Genomic DNA, 17,302 nt, shown 5'->3' with positions numbered 1-17,302 from the left:
GGAGGCTACCTCATGACGAGCCCAGCTCGTCATGAGTGTGGAAGGGGTTAAGGAAGACAACTGTAAGCAACATGATAACTATGTTATTACATACACAGTGGCATCACCATAAGGTAAATTTAAACAAACAGTGTGCCATTAGACATCGAACCAACACAGCATATAATGTTAAAGTATAATTTTGGCAGACGATATAGAACCACGTGATAATCATGTCAACATTCACATCACGGAGCCACCAACAACGAACACAATGCCAAGACACCACATATACACAACATTCGTTAGAGATAAGCAAGGGGTTATACACACAATCGCGATAAAACCAGACACCGAGTGTGAGACATGACCAAGAACTAGATTCTGAACACTGCGGGATACGTATCGTTTAGAGGAGTAAGTCAGATCACAGGAGGTTGTGACGGAAATACAGAGCAGATGCAAACATTAATTATTACCAGTTATGCATCGTGTATAGATCAGATCATTGCGACTTAAGAACATTTGGAAACGCTTTTAGTTTCCAAACACACAGAATTAACCATCGATATTCGCCACACTAAGATGGCGCCCAGTTAACTTAGTGAGTAGGTACAGTACTCAGAGACAGTCCATTTTCAGTTTCTATACCACGCGAGTAAACGTAGCACACGTAGTTTTAAAACTCCGCGGTTGTGTGTCGGCAAACAGAGGCGTCGAAAGGATAGCAGTATATTTTTGAAGAATAGAGCAAGAAACACCAGGTACGTTCAGTAAACTTTAAAAGATAGGAGAACGTTAAACAAGAGAGACAAGGTAGTAAACCCCTGGTATTGTCTCATATTTTCACAGAAAGGTGAACCATAGAGAAGACAAGGTACGTTGTGAAATTACCTACTAACAGCGTAACACTTGAAAGGTGACAAGCGTAGAGTACTAAGCATGTGAATGTTTATTATTACAGAGACAGCATAGATGATCAGCACGAGGTACATGATCATATTAGAATTTTAACACTACTTACATAACAAGGAACATATGATCCATTACAGTTGGAATTTCATTTTGTTTAAACAGAATATTGGCATTTGATGAGGATATAACTACAGAAAGATCAATTCGCGAGAGGAGAGATAAGGTATGAATAATACAGATTACATTTCACTAGAACCCCCATGCACTAGGTATATACACTTACACGCTACATTTTTAATTTTCTTCCAGATTTGCCCCTGAGGAAGGTACCGCTAGGTGCCGAAATGCATTGGGCTCCTCAAGATGCAACTAATTCAAAATGCTATGTATCATGTTGAATTGCTCTGAAAATCAATGTGTTAAAAGTACAATACAATGTTAGAATGAAAATTGTTATGATTATGATTATGAATAAGAATAACAAAATGAAATGCATATAAGAAAGACAATGATTAAAAATCAAACTGAGAACTATGAAAAAGTGTTTGGTTGACAATTAAGCAAAGAAGGTGCGGAGCACCAGGTGAACAGTGCACGATTAGGTGGGCACCACAACCCATCATAATTCTTTCATCAGGACTGTACCATCACAATGCTGTAAATGACATTTATAAACATGATTTTACTATTGGTTGTTTTTGTAGGAAAGCAGTTTAAAATTAATTCATTGCATATTCAATAACGCTAGTAAACATTTATTCAATACGATATGTCGCTAATTGCTTATATATATTCCACCTATCACATATTTCTTGTATAAATTTGAACCACATTTCTTAATTGGCAAGGGTAGTGTAACCATATATAAAACGATATTGTGCTATAATATACGTGTACTACGTCACTGTAGACTCTTTCTGTATGGCATTTATCTTTTAACATTGTTTCTCGACATGGTGTATTCATTCATACATTTCCAAAAAGAGAACATGGGGCACATGGTATTACATGAAAAATAGAACCATAGTTTCTTAGATATTCTGTCAGTCGTATTGCCTATACAGTGTGAGTTATCTGACTAGATCATTGCCAGAGAAAACAGTTTTACAGCAAGGAACCATACATATTTGAATCCCATACTGATTTTATCCAAATATAACCTGGGTGTTGCTAGGGGGAACATGAGGTGTCAGCTTGGGTTATGGGCGCCTAGGTATGTGGTGAAAACGACCTAACTTGGTACATTGGGGCTGAAAGGCTAAATTTTCATTTCGTCAATTTAACATGTTATCATCAGTCAGACCCTTTCAAATTGCTGTGCTTCCACTCTCACCTGTGAGAATGTAGCTAAAGCTATAGCCACAGGGATGATGTTCTAATTAGATAAAAAGTCACGTTGTGCACCATGGGGCGATGATCGGTATCTGGAAGTATAAACCGCAAAAGTCACCCAAACGGTATGCATAGAACCATGTTTAATCTAGATGTAGGGAAACAAATAGTTCATAGTAGCAGCGATGTATATTACCTTTGCGTTAGGTCTCTAAAGGCACTCGCGGTTTGTTGCAACAACGGCAAGATAGCGTGTTGCGTAGACGAGAATAGTAAAGCGTGCTTGTCGCCTGGTATTGTGGGGGTTGTAGTTTTCCTCAACCTTATGGTACGCCAAAGTATCGAACTACCTGCAATGGAGGGAGTCACTATTAGGGATGTGGAGAGTTTCTATTTATGGCTGTGAGTGGGGATTTTACTAGTCCTTACCGGGAGATTTAGCGGCATTGTCCTCAAGATAGGTAATTAAATGCAGCGCATGAGTTCTCAGAGGGGCGCTCAAACGTGATGTTTCCCGATAACGGCAAGGTACAGGATGGATCTATATTAATGGGCAGAAAATAGAGTAATGGAGGAATTAAAAAACAGGAATGTCTGGTGCCGTCATCTCGGTGGGGATTTATATTTCTAATCTTACCGGCGCTGGCGTGTGCTCTGTGATGCATTGGATACGGCGTCTTCGTTTGTTTGATAGGAGTCTCGGCAGGGCATTTGCCGGGCTCATTTTATAGTAGGGCTTTGACTATTGGCTGAATACAGTGTCTGTTCCTTAAAGGCATACAGGCTTTATTCAAGAGCGGAGTCTCGTGTTGCTCTATATTTCAGAATGCAGAATATTTACTCATATTATGAAATGGCATTCGCCCAGGGTAAGTCATTATTGAGACCATGGGTAAATGTTTTGAGGGAAAAAATCCAGAACACTTCCTTCTTTTTTCTTATTTTATCACCCCCGTTGTTGTTGGGTGTGTGGATTTTTTCTAGGATACGCCATCTGATATCAGTGGGGGCGTGGCGATATTCCACATAGTGACTAACTAGTGGGGATGCTGTTTTTCTAGTTTTTATAGCTGATTTATGTTCGGTTAGGCGGGTTCTTATAGTACGTGCCGTTTCACCAACATAACCTTTATTGCAGGGACATAAAATCAAATAGATTACATTATTTGTATTACATGTCCATAGTTCTCTTGCTGTTATTTTGAAATCATTGTGTATTAAGATTTCTCCTGGAATTATACCATCGCATGATTGGCATGTGCCACATCGAGAAGTGCCTTTGTAGGCATCAGTGCCTGTTATTGATTTCTGAATGAATGGGATTGTAGCCGTGTTACTGACAAACCGCGATCTGACTACTAGGTCTTTTAGATTTTATTGCGACGATGCGCATATACTGGCTTACTCAATTTGGGTTTGGATGCGTCCGTGTTAAGTAAATGCCAGTTTGCATTGATGGTTTGTCTAATGGTAGCATTCAAAGTGGAGTGTTTTGTAATGCATACCAATTTCGGTTCTTTGGTGGGTTTGTCAGATACGAGTAGAGCATCTCGGTCGTAAAACCGCGCTCTTTTGTAGGCTTCTCGTACAAGGCGGTGAGGGTAACCCCTATCTAAAAACTTTTGTTTCATCTGGATAGATTGGTGGTCATAGTCTTTAATGTTAGTACAGTTTCTTCTGACACGCAGAAACTGTGAAAAGGGAATTCCATCTTTTTGACTCCTGGGGTGGTAGCTTGTGAACTGGAGGAGAGTATTCCTTGCAGTGGGTTTTGTAAATAAATCCACCTCAAGTTGGTTGGATTGGTTCCTTATATATATATCCAGGAATTCCACTTGCGATGCATGGACATGCGCAGTGAACCGAAGATTATTGTCCGCCGCATTAATCCACTCAAGAAAGTCTTGCAGAGTCTGTTCCCATTTCAAATATGAGTAAATATTCTGCATTCTGAAATATAGAGCAACACGAGACTCCGCTCTTGAATAAAGCCTGTATGCCTTTAAGGAACAGACACTGTATTCAGCCAATAGTCAAAGCCCTACTATAAAATGAGCCAGGCAAATGCCCTGCCGAGACTCCTATCAAACAAAAGAAGACGCCGTATCCAATGCATCACAGAGCACACGCCAGCGCCGGTAAGATTAGAAATATAAATCCCCACCGAGATGACGGCACCAGACATTCCTGTTTTTTAATTCCTCCATTACTCTTTTTTCTGCCCATTAATATAGATCCATCCTGTACCTTGCCGTTATCGGGAAACATCACGTTTGCGCGCCCCTCTGAGAACTCATGCGCTGCATTTAATTACCTATCTTGAGGACAACGCCGCTAAATCTCCCGGTAAGGACTAGTAAAATCCCCACTCACAGCCATAAATAGAAACTCTCCACATCCCTAATAGTGACTCCCTCCATTGCAGGTAGTTCGATACTTTGGCGTACCATAAGGTCGAGGAAAACTACAACCCCCATAATACCAGGCGACAAGCACGCTTTACTATTCTTGTCTACGCAACACGCTATCTTGCCGTTGTTGCAACAAACCGCGAGTGCCTTTAGAGACCTAACGCAAAGGTAATATACATCGCTGCTACTATGAACTATGTTTCCCTACATCTAGATTAAACATGGTTCTATGCATACCGTTTGGGTGACTTTTGCGGTTTATACTTCCAGATACCGATCATCGCCCCATGGTGCACAACGTGACTGTTTATCTAATTAGAACATCATCCATGTGGCTATAGCTTTAGCTACATTCTCACAGGTGAGAGTGGAAGCACAGCAATTTGAAAGGGTCTGACTGATGATAACATGTTAAATTGACGAAATGAAAATTTAGCCTTTCAGCACCAATGTACCAAGTTAGGTCGTTTTCACCACATACCTAGGCGCCCATAACCCAAGCTGACACCTCATGTTCCCCCTAGCAACACCCAGGTTATATTTGGATAAAATCAGTATGGGATTCAAATATGTATGGTTCCTTGCTGTAAAACTGTTTTCTCTGGCAATGATCTAGTCAGATAGCTCACACTGTATAGGCAATACGACTGACAGAATATCTAAGAAACTATGGTTCTATTTTTCATGTAATACCATGTGCCCCATGTTCTCTTTTTGGAAATGTATGAATGAATACACCATGTCGAGAAACAATGTTAAAAGATAAATGCCATACAGAAAGAGTCTACAGTGACGTAGTACACTGTATATTATAGCACAATATCATTTTATATATGGTTACACTACCCTTGCCAATTAAGAAATGTGGTTCAAATTTATACAAGAAATATGTGATAGGTGGAATATATATAAGCAATTAACGACATATCGTATTGAATAAATGTTTACTAGCGTTATTGAATATGCAATGAATTAATTTTAAACTGCTTTCCTACAAAAACAACCAATAGTAAAATCATGTTTATAAATGTCATTTACAGCATTGTGATGGTACAGTCCTGATGAAGACACAGCCCACGTGTCGAAACGCGTCGACAGGAACCCATCAACTTTTATATTGTTTAATGATTGAATCGTTTTTAACTGTTATGTCATGTATACCAATCTAAGCAACTCTGAATGTTCAACAAACACTTTTATCAAATAATTCTCTGAATAGATTATTTTGGGATATTAAAATCTATTTTATATCAGCAAGCAGTTGTATAACGTTTTTGTAAATATTATGACTTGCAATTGAACACGCTAGTAACCGTTATGTATCCCCGTTCATTATAGGACAGGCAGTCCAGATCAATTGTACATGTGCACAGGCCCATGTCATGTGGAAGAAATCAGCCTCAACCTGAGCGCAGTAGGGACAAGGCTTGGGCTCTCCCCCATATATCGCAGTCAATTTTTAGAGGTAAGATAGGTCATACGAAAGTAATTGAACTGGATAGCCTTGAACCTAGTGGTCCTAGAGACCTTTTGTGGGAAAGACAGCATTTTTGACCATTACCCATCCTTTAGCTCCCTGGTTAATATGCCCTCCCATGTCAATCTAAGGTGCTGTAGGTTGTTATGTGCCATCCCTTTAAGCGCTCCATATAGCCGCTTAACCTAAGTGCCTCTCATGACCCACGGCCAGCAACAGCTGCAAAATGTTATGGATCCGGGGTTCATCTTCACCTGCTCCCCAAAGAACTACAGCTATGCGCGTCAAAGCCTCATAGGTGAGGGGCTGACCAGGGGGCAGGCCAGGAGTCTCCACAAGGACTTCCACAGGCATCAATGTGGAGGTCTAATAATAATCCCCAATAGTAAAGAGGCCCATTTCTGTCCATGTAAAAAATTGTGCAGCTGTGAAGAAGTCGGGCGGATCCCCCGCATGAGTCATACCAGTCACACCAGAGTTAGAGGGGGCATACTGCGGGCAACCCTGAGTGCACCAAATACAGTGCCTCCAAGCCATTTCTGATTGTTAAATGGTATTCAAGGGCAATAAGTTGGTGAAGGAGGCAATTTTCATACAAGGTTGTGTGCTGTCTGCATACTGGTGGATGGCCACTCTTGACCTTACAAACCCACAAACACATGCATTAACTTACATCACCTGAAACCACACCACACCCATCCTATGGCCATGGTTTCATAAACGCAACCATGGACATGAAATAACGATCATCAGACACAGAACTGAAGTTCAGAAAACTGAAAGTGCCCATGTACACACTAACGTTCAGTATGATTGAAATACAATTTCAAAAAATGCTACAAAGCCTGTAAAACAAGATGCAGCCCCTTTGCCCGGAGCTTTGTGCAATGTGCGAATGCTCACAAGGCCAACAAATCGCATGTGGCAAGATACGACCTATACATGCCACACCACTGAAGAACATGCCAATATGCAATAGGTACAAAACAGTCACTGTGGTACGAAATAAAACTACACGATTAAAACCAATGGAAAAAAACCATGGAAAAGTACAATCAATGCAACTTCTACCCAGCTCCCAATACCCACAATGGCACAACACTATATAATCACATAGCCGAAGTACCCTAGGCCTGAAACCGGGGCCTCAAAAATAAAGTATGTATCTTCACTGTTATTTCGTGGAAGCTGAGAGAATGTTTTGTGCGTGCAAAATTGGCATATTTTATTTTCTTGTTGGTAGTTGTCACTATGAGCTTTGTAGGATGACCTTGTAAAAAGCAGCAGCTTATGTGCTAATGCATAACAAGAACCAATATTTCCTTAATTCTGTAAGTGAAAGCATAGTATCCAGATTGGTGATGATGACCAAGGTTAGTCCCCTAGGAGGACTACACGCGGGCAGCATTTGAGCGGCCTGTCCCTCATTCGTACCTCAGTCCAGAAGGAATTTAACTGTGTGCAGCTTCAGAGCATGCACATAAGGTGTGCTGGTGTCAACTGGCATCAGGGGCAGTTCAGAGATGTTGTGGGGAATATAGCCTGCTGCTTTGTGGAGTGAGATACTCTCGGAGGAGTGTGTATGCCTGAATGAACTTAAAGCGCACATCGCATGCTATTTGGGATGGGTACTGTAGGATCACCCGCCATTCCTTATCATTAAATACTATGTGTAATTCTTCTCCCCAGTTGCACCATAAGGTCTGCAGGGACACCCCGTTGTGGGCTAGGAGGCACTTGTACAGAGATGTCAACCACCATCTCCCATGGCCGATAATGTACAGAGACTGTAGCGCGGAGAGTGTTTGTGGTCCTTGGTGAGGGTTTTGCCTTGATGCAACACCATGCGAACCCTGCCAAAGGTGAGAAGGTGTCCAAGTGGGAGCTTGCCTTGGGCACTCGGAGCCAGAAAGTCCATTAACAGTCCATCCTCCAAAATGTCCCCTATTGTGTACAATCCAGCTTCCTCTCAGCGCATTATTGTAAGCGGTAGAGTGTTCCAGAATGTTACTTGTGAATTTGTGAATTTGTGAGGGTATTTATAGAGCGCAACGGTCGCTCCGGAAGGAGCATCTTGGTGCTAAATTTCCCGGTAGAGGATCAGATCATTTCCTAGAGGGAGAAGAAGTTATATGGCGGCTTTGGTGTAGTCATCTTTAAGGCTGTAGATCCAGGTTTTTAGCAATTTTCTAAATTGTTTTTCATGGGTTTGGAATCTCAGATTCTTGGGCATGAGGTTCCAGGCTTTAGAGGCTAAGTGGTGTAAGGTTTTGCCACCTTTTGTCTTCATATTGAACCTGGCAGGGAGAATGAGATTGTCATGGGAGGAACGCAGAGATCTGGACGGGTTGTAGTGGGGGAAGCGTTTGGTAAGGTATAATGGGCCGGAGCCATTGAAAGCCCGGAAGGCGACAAGCAGCATCTTGAAGAATATTCTCTTGTGAAGTGGAAGCCAGTGCAGAGATCTTAAAGCAGCGGAGATGGACGATTTCCTGGGCAACTTTAGAACAAGTCGGGCTGCGGTGTGAAGAATACTTTGGAGCTTATTGAGTGTGGCCTTTTTAGCTCCAGCAAGGAGACCATTACAATAATCCAAGCGTGAGATTATTAGGGCCACTGCTACCGTTTTCCTAGAGTCAAGTGGTAAAAAGTCAAAGAATTTTTTCAGGGACTTAATAATTCCGAAACATCGGCCCGCTACGGTCCTGACGTGATGGTCAAAAGATAGATCGGTGTCAAACAGGACGCCGAGGTTCCTTGCAGTGGTAACGGTCTGGGGAGGGGCAGCAGAGTTTTCTGTCCACCAGAGGGCTGGGCAGAAGGTGGTATTTTTTCCCATGCGGAGGATCTCCGTTTTGCTGGAGTTGCATTTAAGGTGGTTTAAGTCCATCCATTGGAAGACCGCTTTCAGGCAGTTTTTTAGGTTTAGCTCAGCCTTGGTAGAGTTTTTCTCCAAGGGTACGATGAGTTGAGTGTCATCGGCATACGATGTTACAAGTATGCCGAAGGACTCAATAAGGGATATGAGAGGGATGAGGTAGACGTTAAAGAGGAGGGGGCTCAAGATAGAGCCCTGGGAAACCCCTGAGGAAACTCTCTTCTCTTTGGAGTGGAAGGGACCAAGAGCGATGGTTTGGGATCTGTCGGTTAAAAAGGATTTTATCCAAGATAGGGCCACGTCGGAGATCCCTATGTCTACCAATCTGCTAATCAGGATGGCATGAGAGATGGTGTCGAACGCCGCGGTAAGGTCTAGGAGGATGAGGACGACGTTCCTTTTCTGGTCTTGAAGCATTTTTATCGAGTCCGTGAGTTCTATCAGTGCCGTTTCGGTAGAGTGATTGGGGCGAAAGCCAGATTGTTGCGGATGGAGTATATTATGAGCTTCAAGATATTTTTTGAGTTCTTTGTATACCATTTGTTCTGTAATTTTTCCCAGAGCTGGGAGGAGCGAGATAGGCCGAAGATTGGCAAGATCTGTCGGGGGTTTGTTGGCTTTCTTCGTCAGGGGTTTAACTATTCCCTGTTTCCACAGGCGAGGGACAAGGCCCGAGCAAAGAGAAGAATTAACAATGTTGTTAATTATAGGATTTACCACATCAATGAGTTGGTGGAGAATTTTGGGGGGACAGGGGTCGGAGGGCGACCCAGATTTGCATGCCAAGATAACTTCTCTGGATTGGTCTAAGCTAACTGGAGAGAATTTTTTTAGAGTACACCCAAGGGTTGCTTTTTGAGGCAGATCACCTGAGATTTGGGTAGCTTGAGGAGGGGGAAAATTATTTTGAATGGCGTTGATTTTTTCCTCGAAATAGTCAGCTATTTTGTTACATAGGTCTTGGGATGGGGGTATTTCAGTTTGTAATGCTTTGGGCTGGGTGAACGATTTCACTATAGAGAACAGTGTTTTTTGTTTCTGGTTGGAGTCACTGATAGCTTTAATGTAAAAGATTTTTTTAGCTGATTTTATGTGGGAGTGGTAACTTTTCCTTAGTTGAATGTATGATAGTCGGTCAGCATTATCATACGTTCTACGCCACTTACGTTCGGCTTTTCTACAGGAGAGATGGGATGTGGCTACGTCGGATGTAAACCAGGGGGCATTAAGTTTGGGTTTTTTGTCTGTTCTTCGGGAGCGATTAGGGGGTTCCCGTGCACTGATTTCCTGAGCAATCCATCTGTGGAAGAGATTTGCGTCGTATTCAACGTCTCCGGTGAGAGTGGGGACATGAGATTGAGAGATAGGGTCGAGTACGAAGGCTTCTTGCATCTTTTTCCAGTTGACGGAATTGTCAGGATGAGAGTTGGATTTACTGGAAGTTTGTGAGTGGGAAGTTTTAATATGGAATGGGATCAGACTATGATCCGTCCATATTTGAGGGACCGGGGGTAGGGTTGTGAGAGAGGGAAAGTTGGAGCATACCCCGTCAAGTGTATGTCCAAGGGTGTGAGTGGGCGAAGTCACATTTTGCTGAAGGGTAAAAATGTCTAGGGTCTGTAGAAAGTTCTTGACCTGTTGGTCGGAGTTGGACTCAAGGTGGAGATTAAAATCCCCAAGTAGGGTGAAATGAGGGTATCTAAGTAAGAGATGACCCAGAGTGTCACTCAGTGTATCAAGGAACCTGGAGGGATTGCCGTTTGGGCGATAGATAAGTCCACCTGAAAAGGACGAGGATTCGTTGAGTTTTATTGAGAAACCAAGACCTTCAGTGTCTTTTAGGGGGTCTAGGTTAAAGGTATGGCAAGTAAAACTGTTTTTCAGTATTAATGCAACTCCTCCGCCTCTCCCTTTCGGTCTGTCCTGTCTGAAGATGGAAAATCCCTGGGGAAGGGCAATAGCTAGGTCCGGATTGCTATCTTCAGTTAGCCAGGTTTCAGTTATCAAGAGGCAGTCGAGGTCTGAGTCGAGGATAAGGTCTCTTATGTCTTGGCTATGTTTACACATAGAGCGTGCATTTATCAGTCCTCCTTTAAAGTGCGGTAGGCTAGCCCTAGGGAATGGAGTGGAGGGGGGTGAATGGACTGGGGTTGTGATGGGAGACCATCGGCAGATTTTACAGTGGAACGAGCCAATGAAGTTCGCCAGATCTGGTTGGCAGGAGCAGCTGTTCTTACCGCGTAGTCGGTGGAGGTCGCTGGAGGGATAACTGATATGCGTGGTGGATTGGGCAGAGTTGCCTGCGCCTGTCGCGGTCTTGGCACGGACGGGCGCAGACGGGCTTGCCTTAGGCGCTCCCGCTGCGCTCGTCCGCTGCGCTTCCTGTGCATGCACATATCTAGCAGAGAGGGGTGTGTGGCCTAAAGGGGGCGTGGTCAGCGCGCACGCCTGGGCTGATGGCGGCCGCTGTAGTGGATGCAAAGCGCGACAGCGTTCAGGTCGGCTGTGCGCTGGAAGAGGAGCAGTTCCTAACAGTGGCGCTTAGCTTACAGACAGTAAAGTAAGTGACACCACACGAATATTAAAAGCAGTTTTAAAATTCAATTCAATGAAATAGACATTCGTACCACCAGCTCCCGGCTTTCCGCCTCAGGACTGTGTAAGGAAATAGTGAAAGGCGCTAGTGCTCAGCGCTTTTGTAGTACTATCGGGGGGCGTGGCCTAAAGGGGGCGTGGTCAGCGCGCACGCCTGGGCTGATGGCGGCCGCTGTAGTGGATGCAAAGCGCGACAGCGTTCAGGTCGGCTGTGCGCTGGAAGAGGAGCAGTTCCTAACAGTGGCGCTTAGCTTACAGACAGTAAAGTAAGTGACACCACACGAATATTAAAAGCAGTTTTAAAATTCAATTCAATGAAATAGACACTCGTACCACCAGCTCCCGGCTTTCCGCCTCAGGACTGGGTAAGGAAATAGTGAAAGGCGCTAGTGCTCAGCGCTTTTGTAGTACTATCGGGGGGCGTGGCCTAAAGGGGGCGTGGTCAGCGCGCACGCCTGGGCTGATGGCGGCCGCTGTAGTGGATGCAAAGCACGACAGCGTTCAGGTCGGCTGTGCGCTGGAAGAGGAGCAGTTCCTAACAGTGGCGCTTAGCTTACAGACAGTAAAGTAAGTGACACCACACGAATATTAAAAGCAGTTTTAAAATTCAATTCAATGAAATAGACACTCGTACCACCAGCTCCCGGCTTTCCGCCTCAGGACTGGGTAAGGAAAATGGGATCTAATGGCATATATCGATATCGCAGCCCCAAGGTTGCCCTTAAGGAGGGCCTTGGACGTATGGAATATTTTGATTCCAAGGTATTTGAAAGAATGTGGGGTCCATTGTAGTCTGTCAGTGGTGAACATAAGGTCGGGGGGGGCTGTTGCGACACAGAGGGAATATAAATGTTTCCGTGGGGCTGACCCAATAGTCAGAGAGGGCATACATGGAGTTTAAAGTCTTTACTCCAAGGAGTGAGATCCATAAGAGAGGTATACAAGTGATATTGTGTGTGGAACTTCCCCCAGCGGTACTGCTCACCTACTAGATGCAGTGCATTGATTGCAAACAGATGAATACTCAGGAACTCATTTAAAGTTAGCCTCTAAAAGCTTTTAAGAGGCTGTGGCCACTGTTCTTCTGGTCCTGTATTGTGTGCCCACATACCTGGCAAGAATTTCACTGCCTTCAATGCAACCGCCATTGCAGTGCTTGTCTCTAGATAGAATAGTTTGCTGAGGGTGTTCCATGTTGTTTAGGCAAACCTTTTAGTTTTTCCCCAAAAAACTTCAAAAGCTGGAATTTGTTATTGAGAAAAAAATAAAGACTCGAATTTTCTTCCTGCTTGTGGGTGTCATTATTTGATTTCTCTCAGATGAAGGTGCCAGGCAGGAAAAGATAGTATCCGTCAACCCATACTAACAAGGCAAAGTGACTGTCACAATCGACTGGCGACCTTGTGGCAGCAGGGCAGGCAGGTCGAGGATTTCTGCCAGCAGAGTCAGCTGAGTCTCCACCAGTGGAAGCCCTTTAATTTTCCCATGTTTAATGAGGTGGAACAACCTGAGGTTTGGGGTGCCAGGTGAACTGCCAATTTACGATAATTCACCTACTCACCAAATTGTAATTAAGAAACACAGTCTAGTAACTGCTGGTAAAACAACACATTCACCAAGATGAAACCCTCAAAACACTGGAGCAGCTAGTACAGAATAATACATTAAACCCAAGGAGGATTTAGAAACTGGATGCACAATATTATGATAAAATATTATCAACTGCAGCTCCTGATGAAAGAAATGAATGGCTTGGAAAATATTGAATGGGGAAAAAGATGATGGGAAGGTCTCTTCTGCTTCCTATTGTGAAACGGATCTGTTTGGTGTACAAAAGTCCTCAATAATGTAAAAGCTTCATGGACACCTTAACACAAACATATGAATGTGGGAAATGAGAGACTTTTATATACTCTGTGAAAAGTATGTTTTCTGTGAGCTGTGAAGATTTTCCATGGCGTTGGTTAAATGTTGTTAATATCCTCTTTAAACTGGTCACTTTGCAGATCTACTGAAGCCAACTTAGGGGCCGATTATGATCGCGGACGGACTTGAGTCCGTCCGCGATCACCGAGGATGAGTGAACGTCCGCATGGGCTGCGGCGTTCCCTCCTGTGCTATTAGGATGTGACCGCCACCCTGGCGGTCACATCCAAAAATTTTTAACATTGCGGCGGGTGCAGCTTCTAGCTGCACCCGCCGCAATGTTAAAAATGCACGCATTGCATTTGTATGTAGAAAGTGGCAGGCACCGCGCGGTGCCTGCCGCTTTCTGCATACAAATACAGGGGGGTACCATAGGTACCCCCCATGTGCACCCCCCAACCCCCCTTCACCTAGGGGCCCCGCAACGGGCCCCTGCAGTGAAGATCCGTATGCTTTTTAACGGCGGTAAACCCGCCGCGGAAAAGCATATCTTGAGAGCAATCCTAAAATGGCGGACGGTGTCTGAGAGACACCGCCACCATATTAGAGCTTTTCCGTCGCGGTTGTAAGCCATCCGCGGCGGAAAAGCGGTGGACGGAAACCAGGACCCACCAGCCATCCTAATGTGGTGGTGGGTCTTTGGTGGGTCTGCTACAGTTTTCCCGCATCCTCTGGGCCGGCGGTGGCTTCCGCCGGCCCGGAGGATGCGGAAATTCCGCAATCATAAAAGGACCCTTATTATGAGGTAACCCCTGTTAATACATTTCATTACAGAGAGCAAAGACTCAAATCTGATTTTCCTGCTGAAAGCCACATTGTTTTATTATGCGGTAGCGAGTGTCTGCCGACATTGATAGCAGGGTTGGGAGGCAGCTTTAGACATTTTGGCAGCTCAATTAAGGGTGGGAGACATAAAAGAAATGGTACGTAGTGGTCAGTAAGGATTATGCTCAGTGCAACCTTGCAATGGCTTTTGTATGTAAAGTGATACAGCAATATGGAATAGTTTATAGTGGGTGTCCAGTGAAGGTGTCTGCCAGTTCATTACATTGTTTTGAGACCACCAGGCTTCTAGAGGACTACTGGAGTTAAACAAGCTCCCCTTTGGCACCATATGACAGCATATTGAAGCTAATACCTCTTTAGATGCAGGAGAGACCACAGAGTGAAGTTGGATCCAGTGGAAGCTAACATGGTAGAAGCTTTCTCAATTCCGGCAGAACAGGGTGTATTCTGGGGCATTCTCAAAGTCTTGACCACAATAGATATTTTGTGTAGACAACGGCTTTCATGTTCTTCTCGAGAGATGGTTCATGAGGATGTGACCGTGGAATGTCAATAGGCCCTCTCTCAAGCGAAGGTGTAAATGTACGGTTGTTCATATATTCATCTTTCAATCTGCCACATATTAGTTCTTTAAATCAAGTTTTAACACCAGTAATAGTAAGGCAGATAGGTTTGTGGTCTACAGGCAGTAAGGCTAAACCATAATTTAATTTATATTCAGATCCTGTCTTAAAACAGGGATTCCTTCCTAGACTGAGACCAATGGGTTTCAGCAGCCAACTGATAACAATAGTGTACATAAGTCAACAGATCTTCATTTCCCTGGTTCAGATCTAAGAAGTCTGAATGAACATCTTATGTGTGACTAACAACCAGCTGATGTAATTCAGGGATGAAATTATCAAATTGATAGAGCCCAGGGCCACCTGTTTCAAACAGGGGTGTATCCTAAGTGGTAGCATATTACAAATAATATCTATAAATTATCACCTAATAAACAAAGATTAACAAGGAAGAAAAATAATGTTACCTGATAGACTGCAGGAAAAAGCATGAAGCCTATCAACAAAGTTTGCACAGTCCCCTAAGAAAAAGAAACCTGCAACGTCCTTCCATAACACTATATTTTGGGATATGTATGTCAAGTGTGAGATCAATGGGTGAGAATGGATTGGTGAGCCAGTGGTTAATGTAAACTGAGCTGGTATCTGTTCTGCTGGGAATTCCACCTCCCAGGAAGCTGGTTGGGTAGCGGAAGGAGCCTGCTATTACTTGTGTTTAGCTCAGATTGTGCTGATGCAGGGACAACCTTCCGCTCCCTTCTTCTGGGTGATAGTAACACTCTTGTAGCCAGGACCTCTTGCATGGAGGTAATGAACATTCCTTCATGGGCACTAAACGACTGAAAAGTGGAGCAGCAGGCTTTACCCATTTAGTGACAATGCAGCAAATATGCCAACTGGATTGGAGGGGCACCCAGGATTCACGTATAGCAGACCCTATAAGATAATCCTATCCATCAAAGCACGATTAAAGACCGGCCTCATCGGCCAGTGGGCTGTTCAATATTTCACTTGTCTTCTGCGAATAGCCACAGACCAGTGCGGTTGGTGGAGCAGAGACCCAGGAACAGAAGTCGCTTGGATTCCCATTTTCCCAGCCAGACTCAGGAATAGGGCCTGGGCTTGAGAAGGTGTTTCTGCCGGTCTGATGAAAGGGGCTGGGCTTCGGCTCACAAGGTGAAAGATTTTACAACATCCCAGGAAACAGAGAGCTATCTGCTAGGACCTGTCGGAGGAGACTGTGGAAGGGTGAATGCTTTAAAGTACAAAGAGACTCGAGGCAGTTGCTGAAGCTAATGGAAGCGGAAAAGTACTGTCACTGAAGTTGAAACTAGCTCATCCCTGACCGCTTCACTGTGCTTTGGGATCCTGTGGGTGCTTCCATCTGCAGTTGGAGATTATCTTGTTGGAGAATTTACCATTTGAACCCAAGACCAGCACAGTATTCAGCTTTGCCCTTGCTTGTCCTGCACCACTAGCAAACCGTACAATCCCATGGGTGCCCTTCTATTGGAAACGACCAGTGGGCTCTGAAGTACAGGCCCTCACCCCTTTTTGTGTCATCAGAGGGTATAGGGGACTTCTGGGACCTTCACCAGGTTAGCTCAGTAGCTACTGGGCTACTGGGACTCCAGTAAACGTGTCTAGACATCAAGCTCCCAAACGACAACACTGATACCATCTGAGAAGTGTCCCTTCCAAGGGGGGTGGGCAATTCAATGCCTTTGGGTGGTGAAACAGTGGGTGAACCAGTAAAGTTGACTTTATTTCAACTGCATGAGTCAAGTCACTGAAGAAAAGCATTGGTACAGTTGATCTAGCTTTTTAGAGTAACCTTGTGCAACATGGAATATATATATCAATGTTAACTTGTTTTATAGTGCCTAGTGTCTAGGTGCTATAATAATATTTGGGGTCAGAACTTTGGTCCAAAGGATCATAGAGAGTTCTGATTTTCACTGTGTATGTTAATTTTGTATTTACAAATTAAAGTACATTTCCTTTATAATGTAAAGCAATGACTGGACACTTATCTTATTAACTGGTATTACTTGGTGAACTGTATCCTGACTCATCTCACCTCCTTGAGCAAGCCTGGGACTGCTCTGTCACTGTACCCTGAGAGAGTCTAGTGCTTAGTTATCAAGTTATCCAGTTCGGGGTCCAGTAATACTGGGGGCTCGGGTCACGAGTAGTGAATGACTCAAATTGATGCTGCTGTAACCCATGACCTACCGGGTGACCCTGGAAACTGGTCAAGTACAAATACGACCTTAGAATAGCCATACAGGGAAATATTGAAAGTGCAGGAGTTGGTATTTCTCTTGGGAAAATTCCCTTGAAATTACGAGTTAATGACTTAGGGCCCGATGTAGGTCGGTCGGTAACGGCCGAAAATCGGTATTTTCGGCCGTTACCGACCGGTATTACAGAAATGAGA

The 17,302-nt window shown here is 44.1% G+C and overlaps 1 protein-coding gene across 1 annotated transcript in view; it reads right to left on the bottom strand.

Annotated features, from left to right (window-relative positions):
- LOC144799482 (calreticulin-like) overlaps window positions 1-17,302 on the bottom strand; it is a 161,847-nt gene that overhangs the window by 55,083 nt on the left and 89,462 nt on the right. The window lies entirely within an intron of this gene.

Source organism: Lissotriton helveticus, chromosome 1_2, assembly GCF_964261635.1.
Source record: "Lissotriton helveticus chromosome 1_2, aLisHel1.1, whole genome shotgun sequence".
Taxonomy (NCBI): domain Eukaryota; kingdom Metazoa; phylum Chordata; class Amphibia; order Caudata; family Salamandridae; genus Lissotriton; species Lissotriton helveticus.
The sequence above is the reverse complement of the archived record's forward strand: the minus strand, read 5'-3'. Positions and strand labels throughout refer to the sequence as shown.